Below are 11,579 nucleotides of genomic sequence, written 5' to 3' on the forward strand. Positions count from 1 at the left end.
TTGATGTTCATTGTTGTGATTTTATATTTTGATGTTCAAACTGTTCACATCGCGTTTAGCTTTTACATTTTTTTCTCTCTTTCCTTTTTTACCTCCTTTATCTTTTTATTGTTTCGTCCGTGTTCGTTTATGATCCATAGAGTTTTCTTCGTTTTGTTTTATTTCGTTTTATTTCGTTTTCTTTCGTTCCTGTATGCCATCTTGCGTTTCCACCAACTAACCGTGACTTTTGCTATCTAAATATTTGTTCTGATATTCACTTTCCTTCTTGTTTGCATTTCACGCAGGTATTGTTTTCATCTATCTATTTATTTATCTTTTCTGTTTCCTCTGTTGTCGTCTATTTCTCAAATATTCTATTTATCTATTTACTTGTTCATGTTTATTAATTAATTTATTCGTTTATTTATTCATTTTTTTAAATTTCATTTTCGTAGCTTATTTAGATGTTTTAGTTTGTCGTTTGCTTCAATGGTGGTTCCTGGATGTTAATCAGGGAAAACTGAATTGTTGTTCAATGATATACTATTTATTTACTTCTCCATTAATCTATCTATCGACTTGTTTACTTTCTGATTTGTTTCTTTAAATATTAATTTCTTTATTTATCTTTACATTTTTATTCATATATTTATCATTATTTCTGTTTTTATAACTGTGGCGCATATATTTGCCGCAGTTTTTGGGTCCATCAGTTTGTTTCTTCAATAGTGGTTGATTGCGAGTCCGTTTTCTATGATAGTACAATTTCTTTTTCGTAGGTCTGTGTAGGCACGGGTCCCCCTCGTCCATTTTTGTTTTGTTTATTTTTTTTGCAAAATCCGGGATGTACTACATGTTCAGGGTGTGATGTTTGTAGTATTGGTTGGTTGCCTATTTCGCTTTGTTTCTTGAATTGTTTGTAGAGGTTGGTCGCATCATAGTAGCCAGTCCTACTCTTGTCACCACCACCCATCACCACCACCTACCACCACCACTACCACCACCACCACCACCACCACCACCACCACCACCACCACCACCACCACCACCACCACCACCACCACCACCACCACCACCACCACCACCACCACCACCACCATCACCACTACATCCATCTCCATCACCACCACGCCCACTGCCACCACTACCAACACCAGCACCACCACCACCACCACCACCACCACCACCACCACCACCACCACCACCACCACCACCACCACCACCACCACCACCACCACCACCACCACCACCACCACCACCACCACCACCACCACACCTATCTCCACCACCACCACACTCACCACCACCACACTCACCACTACTGCCACCGCCACACCTATCATCACACCCACCTCCATCACCACCACAACCATCACCACACCCACCACACCCTCTTTCACCACCACCGCCGCTACACTCACCACCACCGCCGCCATAATCACCACCACCGCCGCCACACTAACCACCACCGCCGCCACACTCACCACCACCGCCGCCACACTCACCGCCACAACCACCATCACAACCACCATCACACCCACCATCAACACCACACCCACCACCATCACGCCCACCATCAACACTACACCAACCACCACCAATTCCACGAGCACCATCATACCTCCCACCACCTCCCACCGCTGCCACCACTGTTGTGACCTGTTTGTGTGCTAAATATAATTTTGTGATGTTAACTCTCGTTACTTTGGTCCAGGCATCGTAGCTGTATTTGGACAACATGCTGTCTGTACACGTGGTTCAGGGCTGTCGTGTTTAATTTTGAAGCAAATAAACCGGAAACCTGTTTCTGCTTGTATCTTTTGTTTTTGTTTTAATGTTTCTGTTCATTCATTTTATTTATTCAAGTGCATATATATCTTTGTTATCACTATCATTATTGTTAGCATTATCATTATTATTATTATTGTTATTTTTATTTTTACTATTATTATTATTATTATTATTATTATTATTATTATTATTATTATTATTATTATTATTATTATTATTATTATCATTATTATTATTATTATAGTTATTACTATCATTATCATTATCATTATCTCATTATCATTATTTTGTTATAATATTTCTGTTCACTAATTCATTAATTCTATTTAAGTGTATATAATCTTTGTTATCACTATCAATTATTGTTAGCATTGTCATTATTATTGTTATTCTTATTTTTACTATTATTATCATTATTATTATTATCATTATAATTATAATTATAGTTATTACTATCATCATTATTATCATTAATATTACTATTATTACTATTATTATTATTATTATTATTATTATCATTTTGTTATTGTTATTATTATTTTGTTATTATTACTATTTTATCGTTGTTATAGTTGTTATTGTTGCTGTTGATGTTATTATTGTTGTTGTTATTATCATTGTTATAGTTGAACTTGTCATAAATATTATTACCATTATTACCATTATTATCATTATTACTACTTTTTACTTTATTCTATTCTATTTTCTGTCGTGTTGTGTCCCGTTGTGTAAAGCACCTCGTCTCGACAGCTGCTCTCTCACGCGTTCCCCCCGCGACCGAAATCACGAGAATTGCAAGGTCTCACGGTTGACTTTGGTTTTCATGGAATTCCCAATTTTTTCATTTAATTTTCCAGCAACTCAGCTAGAGCAAAGTTTGCCAAGTCCCCCGGGCAATATCTTGATATGTCAGACGTGTTTACAGAACGCTGTCGCCGAGATTGATCTGAGGTCGCAGTCCTGTGATAGGAGGGAAGTCAAAGGGATTGTAATGTGTATGAAGAGTCTGTGTGTGTGTGTGTGTGTGTGTGTGTGTGTGTGTGTGTGTGTGTGTGTGTGTGTGTGTGTGTGTGCACGTGTGCGTGATTCACCACTATGGTCTTGGATCACGTGTTGGACTCGTAACCGACAGGTGTTTCCCTTCCAGAAGAGAGCTCAGAGCTCATATATGACCGATCTATGGGTAATGCTGTGACCTTTAGACGCACACACACACACACACAACTCCCCGTCCACGAGAGTTGGAGTAACGACTCGCAGCGTGTGTGTGTGTCTCGTTCACCACCACAACCACAACCACAACCAATACCAATACCAATACCAAAACCACTACCAAAACCACTACCAAAACCACTACCAAAACCACTACCACAACCACTACCACAACCACTACCACAACCACTACCACAACCACCACCACCACCACCACCACCACCACCACCACCACCACCACCACCACCACCACCACCACAACCACAACCACAACCACAACCACAACCACAACCACAACCACTACCACTACCACTACCACTATCACTATCACTACCACCAACGCCATCGATACCATTGTTTTTGTGCAGATAATTACTATGAACCTGACTACACCATTTACGATATTACTATATATTTCTGTGGAGGTGATTACAGCCTATTTTTATTTGTTAGTTTTCGGGTTTAATATCTTGTTAATCTGTGTTAATCTTGTAAATTGTAATAGAGTGGCCAGTATCAAGTTAATGTATTCAGTGCGTGGAACGCTACTTACGCTAAGGAGTTTATGCTTGTCGATTAACTTTTATTCACTGAAAAACATTTCTAAGCCGATTAAAATCCTTTGAGAGTCGGTTCAGAAACCTTAAAGAGGATAGAATATTTTTTAGAGATGAATAAATTATTGTTTTAGCCTGTGAAGGTATATGGCTGTTTCTTTGTGTTTGACGAAATGCTTTGAAGAATAAAGATCTGAGCTTAACCTTATAATATCTTTGATTGTCGATAGAATGACGACATCGTTTGAATTATGGCGAAGTTTCATAAGAAACTTGCGATCCGGGCAAGTCACACAAGAAACAGCAACAACAACAATAAAAAGCAGCAACAACAACTGGAGCAAAAAAAACAATAGTGCCCACAACAGCAACAGCAACTGGAGCAAAAAATAACAATAGTACCCACAACAGCAACAACAACTGGAGCAAAAAATAACAATAGTACCCACAACAGCAACAACAACAACAACTGGAGCAAAAATAATAGTATTAACAACAGCAACAACAACAACTGGAACAAAAAATAACAATAGTACCCACAACAGCAACAACAACTGGAGCAAAAAATAACAATAGTACCCACAACAGCAACAACAGCAACAACTGGAGCAAAAATAACAATAGTACCCACAACAGCAACAACAACAACAACTGGAGCAAAAATAACAATAGTATTAACAACAGCAACAACAACAACTGGAACAAAAAATAACAGTACCCACAACAGTAACAACAGCAACAACTGGAGCAAAAAATAACAATAGTACCCACAACAGCAACAACAACTGGAAAAAAATAACAATAGTACTCACAACAGCAACAACAACAACTGGGGCAAAAAATAACAATAGTACCTACAACAACAACAACAATAACAACAACATAATATGATTGAGATGCAAGTGGTGTTCTGGTTTTGCCTTTAGAACCTCACATTAAGGAGCGTTTAACTACAACAGATTTTTTCACCTTTGCCTTTCGTACTCGGTGTACCAGGGCAATTAGCAGATCTGTAGCCATTAGACTCGAACCTGGGCCGAGGCGTGGAAAGAGGGAGGTTGAGAGGGAGAGAGGGAGTGAAGGTAATGGAGAGGGAGGTGGAGAGGGAGGGAAGGAGATGGGGAGGGATAGAGGGAGGGATAGAGGGAGGGAGAGAGGGAATGAGAGAGTGAGGGATAGAGAGAGAGAGAGAGAGAGGGAGGGAGAGGGAGGGAGAGAGATAGAAAGAGAAAGAGGGAGGGAGAGGGAGGGAGAGGGGGAGGTAGGGAGAGAGGGAGGTAGGGAGAGAGGGAGGGAGGGAGAGAGGGAGGGAGGGAGAGATGGAGGGAGGGAGGAAGGGAGGGAGGGAGAGAGGAAGGAAGGGGGAGAGGGAGAAAGGGAGGGAAGGAGGAAGGGAGGGAGGGAGAGAGGAAGGAAGGGAGAGAGGGAGGAAGGGAGAGAGGGAGACAGGTGGAGAGGGAGGGAAGGAGAGGGAGGGAGGGAGGGAGGAAGGAAGGAAGGGAGGGAGAGAGAGAGGTGGTGAGGGAGGGAAGGAGAGGGAGGGAAGGAGGGAGGTAGATAGGGAGGAAGGGAGATAGGGAGGGAGGGAGATAAGGAGGGAGGAAGGGAGAGGGAGATAGGGAGGGAGGGAGGAAGGGAGAGAGGGAGAAAGAGGGAGGGAGGAAGGGAGGGAAGGAGATGGGGAGGGAGGGAAGGAGATGGGGAGGGAGGGAAGGAGATGGGGAGGAAGGGAGGGTGGAAGAGAGGGTGGAAGAAGATGGGGGGAGGAAGAGAGAGAGAGAAAACAATAATCCACTCAGCACCTTTTTGGCTTGCAGGGCTGGTCGAGTATTGGTTCACGTTGTGTACAAAAACTCTCGTTTATGTTCCACAATTCAAGTATGTTGTAGTAATGGAATGTAATATCGGTTTGAACGATTTTTTATGGAAGAAATAATTTTGAGCGATTTTTTTTGGTGTCCACTGGGATGCAGCTTGTAAATGTTGAAAACGTTGCTTTGCTTGGTGTAATGGTGGGCGAGTGTTAGTATTTATGCCACGGGTGTGTGTATACCAACGCAACTGGAGCAGATATCCACGGCGTGTGCAGTAAAAGTTCAATATTTAAACAGGTTCAACCCTGTGGGTGATATTAACATGTTCTTTTTGGTCAGTGCGTTTATCATGATAATGATAATAATAGAAATAATAATAGAAACAATAATAGTAATAGTAATAATAATAGTAATTGTTGTTGTTGTTGTTGCTGTTGTTATTATTATCATTATCATCATGATTTTATGCCTTTTTCTTTTTGGCTACCCCCCTTGTAAGGGGGAAAAAAGCCTTGGTATATGTATGTATGTATCATCATAATTATCATCATCACAATTATCATCATCATCACAATTATCATCATCATCACAATTATCATTATCATCACCACTGTTATTCTGGGACAAAATGTGTCATGGTGACTACCATTTGTTCAAACTGTCCAAGCACATAGGGGAAAGGTGCTGTAATGGCTTGGCTACAGCTAAGTGGCTCCTGGTGTAAGCAGCTCGCCTCGTGTCTTTTGCAACTCTTCTTTCTTTTGTGTCTAATGTGCATACAAATAAGGTGTGTGCCTATTTTGACATACTATGTATGTGTCTATATGTGTACAAATATATGTACATATATATAAATATATATATATATATATACATATATATATATATATATATATATATATATATATATATATATATATATATATATACATATATATATAAATATATATATATATATATATATATATAGTGGACTCTCGATTGATTAATTTAATTCATTCCAGGAAATCTCTCGTTAATCGAATTACTCGTCGATCGAATCGAATCTTTCCATAAAAAAGAAAGAAAAAAAATACAATGAAATTTAATGCGTTTCGGACCCCGTTGAATTGAAGCAGGTTCATTTTCATTATTTAAAACACAATAATGAATAAATATTTACCTAAAACCTAAGACTTACACATTTACTTGAAAAAAGAGATCACAAACGACACTAAGTTGTTACACAACGAGCGCTAAACTCGGACTGATAGCAGAGAAGCAGTCGGGGTCAGGATTGCCAGAACTGCTATGTTTGTAACAATTTTGTTACGATTTATTCTTTGTAGTGAATTTTCTTACGTTTGTTACAACGTTGTCATAATTTGTTACTATTTGCAATGTCTGCTAAACGTTACTGAAATAATGGCAAACATAAAATACTTTCAATATTTACTCGAATGAATTCCATATCTAAAAATATGTTGTATTAAAAAAATCTGCTAAGTACTATTAACTGCATGAAATGCCAACCCTAGGTGGGAGTGAGTCACGTGCAGGATACAGGGACTTATGTTGTCTCCTCGTGACTCGTTATACGAAGCGTTACTCGTTAAGCGAGTCATTTTCTTTAAACAAAATTGGGCTCGTTATGCGAATCCCTCGTTATGCGAGGTGCTCGTTAATCGAGGTTCCACTGTATGTATGTATGTATGTATGTATGTATGTATATGTATATATATATATATATATATATATATATATATATGTATATATATGTGTATATATATATAATATATATATATATATGTATGTGTGTGTGTGTATATATATATATGTAATATATATATGTATATATATATATATATATATATATGTATAATATATATATATATATTATATATATATATATGTATATATATATGTATATATATATATATATATATATATATATATATATATATATATATATAATATATATATATATATATATATATATGTATATATATATATATATATATATATATATATATATAATATATGTTATATATATATATATATATGTATATATATATATATATATATATATTGCAGTGGTTAGTAATTTCAACAGACCTAACCGTCCACGTTGAGGACTGATGAAAGACTAAACAAGTAAGTAGATGTAGACAAACAAGCACAAAACAAGGAATGAATAGATTAATAAAAGGAAATAATAGATAAATAAATACAGATAAGATTTTTTCGCTCAGTTTTAATCCAGCGAAATCCAGTTCAGTGCAAAGATGTTCCCAATCGTCTGAATAGAATCGTTAGATAGTGTCAAGGGTTGACAACCCATTTCGTGTCGGGTACGCGCCCCGCATCACAGAGCTAGTGACAGACAAGTCATTACATGTATCAGCTGGGCTCCTGGTAACCTTGAGAGGTATCAAGTGTTGGACTTCAGTTACCTGTAGCAGACTCTTCCATGCTATTTGTCAGAGCTTAAGAAGTTTGCATGCTGCCTTATATCTGCGTTGTTTGCAGTCATATGATACAACATCATGTTCTAAATATTTTCGCTTGACCTACATATAACCTTCAGACACTAATGTGTCACGTCCTTTATCACTCTTAATGAACTGCATGCTCATGGGTTATGGACACAAAAAATAAAATATTCCTAAATTCATCAGTAATAAACCACTTCACAATGTAACGAGTCTAACAGAATGAGGGGATCGATATATGGACTGCTGTTCCACTCTCTGGGTATTTCAGAAGTGTTGGTTATAATAGAAATACCTGTGGCTTGTCTTACAAGGATTCATAACACCATGTACGATTCTTTTTCCCCAACAGCGCTCCATAAACTTGAGGTAACGCCCGGGAACTGTAATTAACACGTTGGAAGTTGGTGCGTACTTCAGCACGCGCGGGCCAGCTGTCGATGTTTATGTAAGCAGCTGGTGTCATTAGTGAACGAGGCTCCTCTCTGGCCAGCTGGTCACTTTAGGATCTAAATATCTGTTTGCCACGAAAGACAAGATGTTCTCCCAATAACACTTTCAAGTGGAGAATGTTCTTGTTTTTATTCTTGTTTTTGTTCTTGTTTTGTTCTTGTTTTGTTCTTGTTTTGTTCTTGTTTTTGTTCATCTTTCTGTTCTTGTTTTTTCATGTTATTGTTCATGTTTTTGTTTTTGTTCATGTTTTTGTTCATGTTTTTGTTCATTTTTTGTTCATGTTTTTGTTGTAGAATACTTAGCTGTTCATTCAGAACCGCAGTTTGACTGAACTTGAAACTATAATTCACTTGCAAAAGTGATCCTATTGTTTCTATTATCAACTGATCTTTCCTCCATTGGTCTTTTTTGTGAATAGTGAGGCTATGTCATTGACATTATATTATTCGAATGGTTCTTTTTTAATGAATCCCTTTTCCAAAATACAACGTTAGTTGGCTGACGAATATTATGTTACAGCAAGCGTGGGTCTGTTTGCCTTTACTTAAAAAATGATACAATGGCTCATTGCCTCAATGTATGCATTAATGAGTCCTGGTGGAGAATGTCATTGGCCGAGTGGATATTTTTGTTTTTTTTATTTTTATTTTTTGACCCGCTATGGAGGAACCTCCCCCTCGCTTCCACCTCCCCCTCCCCCTCCCCCTGCCCCTCCCCCTGCCCCTGCCCCTGCCCCTCCCCCTGCCCCTCCCCCTGCACCTGCCCCTCCCCCTGCCCCTGCCACTACCTCTCCCCCTGCCACTACCTCTCCCTCTCCCCCTGCCAGTACCTCTCCCCCTGCCACTACCTCTCCCCCTGCCCATTCCCCTCCACCTCCCCCACCTCTCCCCCTGCCCCTTCCATCCCCCTTCCCCTCCCCCTTCCCCTTCCCTTCCCCTTCCCCTCCCCTCCCTCCCTTCCCCTTCCCTACCCCTTCCCCTCCCCTTCCCCCTTCCCCTGCCCCTTTCCCTCCAGCTTTCCCCTTCCCTTCCCCCTTTCCCCTTCCCTTTCCCCTCCCCTTTCCCCTCCCCTTTCCCCTCCCCTTTCCCCTCCCCTTCTCCTCCCCTTTCCCCTCCCCTTTCCCCTTTCCCCTCCATCTCCCCTTTCCCCTCCCCCTCCCCCTTTCCCCTCCCCCTCCCCCTCCCTTCTCCCCTCCCCCTCCCTTCTCCCCTCCCCTTTCCCCTCCCCTTCCCCTCTCCCCTTCCCTTCCCCCTCCCCTCCCCCTCTCCCCTTTCCTTCCCCCTTCCCTCCCCTTTCCCCTCCCATTTCCCCTCCCATTTCCCCTCCCCCTCCCCTTTCCCCTCCCCTCCCCTTTCCCCCTCCCCTTTCCCCTCCCCTTTCCCCTCCCCCTCTCCCCTCCCCTCCCCTTCCCCCTCCCCCTCCCCCTCCCCCTCCTCTTTCTCCTCCTCTTCCCCCTTCCCCTTCCCCTTCCCCTCCCCTTCCCCCTCTCCCTCCCCCTTCCCCCTCCTCCTTTCCCCTCCCCTCCCTCTTTCCCCATCCCTCCCCCTACCTCTTCCCCTTCCCTTCCCTACCCATCCCCTCCCCCTGCCTCTCCCCCTTACCCCTCCCCCTGCCTCTCCCCCTCCCCCTCCCCCTCCCATTCCCCCTGCCCCTCCCCCTGCCTCTCCCCCTGCCCCTCCCTCTGCCTCCCCCCCTGCCTCTCCCCCTCCTCCTCTCCCCCTCCTCCTCTCCCTTCCTCTCCCCCTTCCCCTCTCCCCTCCTTCTTCTCCTCCCCTTCCCCTGCCCCTATCCCTCCCCCTACTCCTCACCCTCCCCCCGCCCCTCCCTCCCTCCCCCTGCCCCTCACCCTCTCCCTCCCCCTCCCCCTGCCCCTCCCCCCTCCCCCTCCATGATCTATTGTTAACTTGTTTATTTGTCCTACAAATAGCTTTTCGTATAAATAAACCCATAGCCATGGCGATGACAGCCTACGCAGTAATAAGTAGAAAAGAAGAAAAAATTTGTCTTTTCTGATTATTTCGGCTTTATCGTGTCAGCGTTGTCATAAAAGCATAATGCTTGGCTCGATACACATTGTATACAGTCATGCAGTTATTTACGGGAGCTTTTTTCCTGTGTTTATCAAAAGATTTTTGCTGGAGTTTCCCATTTATGCGCATGTTCACACGCACGCACGCATGCACACACACACGCACACACACACACACACACACACACACACACACACACACACACACACACACACACACACACACACACACACACACACACACACACACACACATACACACACACACACACACACACACACACACACACACACACACATACACACCCACACACACACACACACACACACACACACACACACACACACACACACACACACACACACACACACACACACACACACACACACACACACACACACACACACACATTCTTCATTTCAGCTTTTTATTGCATACATTTAAGATATATTGCTGTATCACAGTTTGTTGCGGAAAGACAGCTGCAGCATACGTAATGGTCTGACATTAGCGAGACTCTGTCTTTTGGCAAACTGATGCTCTTTGTTTGTCAGAGTTGTATGTGCGCATACACCCACTCAGTTCCCTTACACCTACACCGGTGCACCCTCATGTACGCCCTTGTGTACGCCCTTGTGTACGCCCTTGTGTACGCCCTTGTGTACGCGCTTATGTACGCCCTCATGTACACCCTTGTGTACGCCCTCATGTACACCCTTGTGTACGCGCTTATGTACGTCCTTATGTACGCCCATGTGTACGTCCTTATGTACGCACATGTGTACGTCCTTGTGTACGCCCTTGTGTACGCCCTTATGTACACCCTTGTGTAGATCCTTATGTACACCCTTATGTACACCCTTATGTACACCCTTACATATACCTTATGTACACTCTTATGTACACACTTATGTACACACTTATGTACACTCTTATGCACATTATCATGTACACTCTTATATACACCCTTATGTATACCTTTACCTCCGAAGGGGTGGGGAGATGATTAGTTAGTTTCCTGAAGTGGTGGAAGGATATCATCTAAGATATTCTGATTTTGTTATTGAGATTTTTATTTTACTTTTATTATTATTATTATTTTTCTTAGGCTATCGAACCATAAGGAGGTCATTAAGCCTAGTGTGAAGTTGTTCAGTCTCTACGTTTTTTCGTTCTCTTCGTGATGCGAGTTCAATATGTTAAGGTTTGCCTGCATAGTATGAAGTCGCTAACAAGCATACACGTTTTATTTTTTATTAATTAATTTGT

Source organism: Oratosquilla oratoria, chromosome 37 (genome assembly GCF_046742065.1).
Source record: "Oratosquilla oratoria isolate Oo_2021 chromosome 37, ASM4674206v1, whole genome shotgun sequence".
NCBI classification, from domain to species: Eukaryota; Metazoa; Arthropoda; class Malacostraca; order Stomatopoda; family Squillidae; genus Oratosquilla; species Oratosquilla oratoria.